The following is a 5,031-nucleotide window of genomic DNA, read 5'->3' on the forward strand; positions in this document are numbered from 1 at the left end:
TTTCAGATTTTGATGTTGAACTTCTGCTGAGATTTTCTGATTTTAATGAGATTTCATCTTGTACTGATTCCTCAATAATTTTTGCATGAGCTTATCTGACATATTAGTCGCATTTGATTGATTGATAGCTTTAGATTAACTACTAGTGTACCACTTTCGGGCGGCCAAATCCTGTGGGAAGGAAAAGAGATCGCATACTAAAATTACACCCAATTCTCTCAATTTTGTATTAAATCCAAATTTCTATTATCAACTCAATTTAAATTAATCATCTTCTCTAATTTTGCTCTAAAACAAAAATTATTGAACCAAAAATCCTATCAATTTAAGATAATTAAATTAAAAGTTACTAAAAACTCGGGATGTTGCAACCACTATCATGCCCACCCGTCGCCATCCATACATCGCCGCCGCTGCCGGATTGGTGGTTGTGGGTAATATTTTTGGTGACTTGTGTGTTTTCTTGAAAGATCATGCATACCCATTGAAATATGGCATTAAATTAATGTTACCCATAATAAGTTGTTGCTAGATGAGACATTTAAAGGATTTTAAAGTGCTATCCAACAATAGTTTAAGATGTTCAAAGGTTCTTTCAGTGAGTTTTGAGATTTCGACTAGCAATAATTAAGGGATTTTTATATTTTTTCATAAATTATCTGGGTTTATTTAGAAGTCATTGAACGAAGCCTGTCGAGACTAATAACGAATGTCAAGGAAATAAAGTGAATAATTAGATGTTTCTTTAAAAATTCAATAAGGAAAATTTCTCGGCAATAGGAGCGGTTTCTACATATTTTTCTTTCATTAAATATTAGAAATCAATGGCACTTGCGAATAAACGCTCAATCATTTAATGAGACTAATCACTAAACATCCATAATTATCAAACTAGATTGAATCTAATTTGAACTAAATTCTTCAACATTATTTTAACCCAAAGAAGCCTAGAAAACTATCCTAATTTACATTAAGTTCATTGGGGATTATTATTCTGATAAATGATAGACTAGAAAACCCAAATCGAACATGTGATTTATCTCTTTGAGTTATTTAGTTCACGAATGTCAAAGTTCAAGGATTGCCTCTAATTAAGCACTACCTCCTAATCATGCTACTAAATTCTTTGTTTATGCAAAGGATAAATGATCATTGCATACAAAGATTCATTTATCAATAATCCCATTTCTGTACCAACTCAAGATATGCTTATTGGACTCTATGTATTAACGAGCGGGAATCGCCGAGGTATTTATGCAAATCGATATAATCCATCTAATCGTAAAAATCATAAAAATGAAAAAATTGACAATAATAACTATAAATATACGAAAGAACCCTTTTTTTGTAAAAAGATTTGTGCCAAAATAACAAATGCAAAAAAGAACAAAAGGCCTTGGACACGTAATGGATCTTGAAAGACTATTTCCGCATCTCCCTGACCAAATCCTCCCACCTCATTGAATTTGATTTTGCCATTAGAAGGAGCTCGTATATGTTCTACAGTCCCCCCTGTGAATACTCCGCCGGTATGAAAAGTTCTTAATGTTAGTTGAGTACCCGGTTCTCCAATAGATTGACCCGCAATAATACCTACGGCTTCTTCAGTCCTTTCTTCCGTGATGAACTGTTGGCACCAGTCCTCCATTTTGTCTCTCTGGATCGAGGAGAAAGGGGGCTCGACGAGAAGTTGATTCGATTGTCTTTTCTTCGACTTGCCTTGAGTTGTCTATTTTTAAAATGCTTCAATGTAAATATAATCAAAACTTCAAGAGAGTTTACAACAATTACATCCATGAAAATACAAGTTTTCAATAACAATTGTCTAAAAAATCCAATCCTCGAGTACAAATTACCTTAGCCACTCATTAGCGGCAAGAATCTTCAATGAAATATATGAAAATTAAAAAGGCAATGATTAAGAGAGGGAAAAGTTAGGTAGGGAGCAGCAGATGAACAAGCTAGAAATCATGATGTCTTCGACATAAAAGTCGTAAAATATTTATAGACCGCACCTGTGCATTGCAATGCTAAGGAGAGCATAGCTACGCTCTTGTCATAGCGTAAGTGCTCATTGTTGTGGTGCTAAAGTTGAATTCTTATATTGTGTTAATTCAATTTGAGTTTATTAACTTAATTACTAAAATAGTCACTATGAACCATCACCAAAACAAACAAAAAGGGAGATAACGAATCCTTCTACCTTAACCCCTTCCACCCCGAGAAAAACCCCTCAGGTGACCCATTGATCATCACAGAGAAATTCAGCAAAGTAACACAAGCCCTTACCCAGCTAAGGGACTGAATGGGAGTACCAATAGCAAGCAACACAACAAACAGGAATCCCAATTGATCGAATCAGAGGCCTTCTGCAGGTCAACCTTCAACACACATCTGGGCTTCCCTTTGTCTAACTTATAGCCCCCTACAAGTTGTTGACACAACAAAATGTTTTCAAAAATCGAACTGCCAGGAACAAGAGTAGACTGGTTACCACTAATGACAGAAGGCCACCATAACCGCAACCTATCAGCAAAGACCTTCGAGATACACTTATATACAACATTGCAACATGAAATAGGACGTAAGCCCTCCATACGATCTGCTCCCGGTCTCTTAGGGATAAGAGAAATAGCAGCAGAATTAACTCCACCAGGCAGATAACAGGATTAAAAAAAATTCAGCAAACATCACGGAAATCAACACCAACCACACTCCAAGCAGATCTATAAAAATCCACCGAAAACCCATCAGGCCCAGGAGCCGTCACATACTTCATCGAAAATAAAGCCTTCTAAATCTCATCCCGACTAACTGGGCGACCAAGCGCCTCTACCCCCTCCACGGGCCTGCTGAACTGCATAATATCCCAAATCCGAGCAGTAAGGTTCCTATACCCCAAAGGCTGACTCCCCACACTACCTCGAAAGAAATCCACTACCACCCTCGCCACGAAAGGGAAAAGTTAGGTAGGAAACCACAAATTAACATGAATCAGGCTGAAAATCATGATGTCTTTGACCTAAAACTCGTAAAATATTTATAGACTATGAAACTCGAATCTCAATTTCCTTACTTAAGTAGGTAATTAAGGGAATTAACTAAGTCTAAGTTAAATCCTATGTTGAAGAGAATTTCTTTTAGTAGCTTTGAGTTGAGCTTTAACTAGTAAAAATTTGGCTAAGTATGAAGTAAAAAAGAAACCATGTGTTTGGTGTTAGGAAACATTAATGCATGAGATGAGGCTAAGTTTGTAGAGGTTGAAAAGAGTTAAGCATTGAAGCTAAGGACAACCATGCGTTGAGCTTGTGAGGTTTGGACGCATGTTGGCCAAAGTGTTGGCAAGAGATTGCCCAAAGGTTGCTCATGCATTGAGGCTGCATGAGCGAGAGCGAGAGAGCTAGAAATTGAGCATAAGGCACTGGGTGGACGATCATGAAGCTAAAGGCGGCGCTAAACGATGCGCTAGATAATAGAACTACACGATAGACTATGGCACTAAATGATAGCACTAGATGATAGTGCTAAACGATGAGCTCGGGTGCTAGATGATGCGTTAGGCGCGGGAACTGGGCAATAGACGCAAGCGCTACACGATGGCACTACACGATAAACGGACGTGCTAGACGATGGGCGTGATGCATTAAACGATGGAGTCATCGCTACACGATAAGTGACAACGAGAGGTACGTGATGAGTGACAGCGAGATCGTTGCAACGAGAGATTACTAAACGATGAGCTTTGTGATAGCCTATGCGCTGAACGATGAGTGACAGCGAGATTCTTATCAGCAAGAGATCATTAGATGATGAAGTTGTGCGATGGGGCATAAGTGCTATGCGATGGGTGCAAGCACTAGACAGTTGGCAATAGTGAAAGGTTGGATGATGAACGACAGCGAGAGGATTAGATGTTAAGCGATAGTGAGAGATTAACTAAATGATGGAGCTATGCGATGGGTGCAAGTGCCATGGAGGAATTGATCAAACTGAGCTTTTGAAGTTCAGCCTCCCTTTTTATACTACTTTGCACCGCTTATCATTAAAGCCTAGCATGCACCTTCAGCTTAAATGGAGTTAAATTCGGTGCTTAGAATAGCCGTTGCCCTTAATCGGTGGTTAAGACTGATCAATGCATGCTTCAATCGTTTAGCTCAGCACCCATCGTTTAGCTCATCGTTTAGTGATTCTCTCGCTGTCGCTTCTCACCCAACGATATCGTTGTCGCTCATCATGTAGCGCATTACCTATTGCATAGCTCTCGCTAACTTATGACCATAGTCATTGGACCGTTAGTCATCTTATCTATTATCATTATTTTCATCAATTGTATGGTTGTTAATGATGTCTTTAAATGGAATATTTCATAATGTGTTCATTGTACGACATATATTTAATTTTTTTTAATAAAAAAACGTGTCCCCGACGTGTCATGTCCTACTTTTTTTAAAATCAACTTGTTGTCGTGTCGCGTGTCAGTGTTCGTGCTTCTTAGATGGGGAGTACATCCCCGGCCCCACCCCGCCCCATTGCCAACCCTAGTTATTATTGATATTTCACATGGAAAAAAGATCAGTTATGGAAAATCTTTTACAAACATCCATAGAAAAGTTTTTGATTTTTGGGTTATTCCATGAAATTTTCCCAATGTAATGAGAAATTGTCAAAATTAATTTAAAAAAAGAAAAAGAAAAAAGAAAAGAAATTTTAGTAATGAAATGCATTGCTTTTACCCTTTGTACTTGGTTCAGTCACCTTCTACAACCCAATTCCCGCCCCCGGGCACCCCCCCCCCCAAAAAAAAAAAATGAAAAAAAAAATATCCTTGTTCATCCTTTTTCTTCTTGTTGATGCTTCCCTTCAATCAGACTGCATCCAACCTCCGTCCAAGTGAGTTACACTTTTTCTCCATTTTCAATAACTTCTGCAGCATTTGGACATAGAATCAGTTTGTTTATTGTTGGGCAATTCTAAGTTTTCTTTTCAATTTCAGTATTGATACTTCAATTGGGTTTCTAGAATTTTAATTAT

Source organism: Benincasa hispida, chromosome 2 (genome assembly GCF_027475165.1).
Source record: "Benincasa hispida cultivar pf3 chromosome 2, pf3_genome.v1.1, whole genome shotgun sequence".
In the NCBI taxonomy this organism is placed as follows: Eukaryota; Viridiplantae; Streptophyta; class Magnoliopsida; order Cucurbitales; family Cucurbitaceae; genus Benincasa; species Benincasa hispida.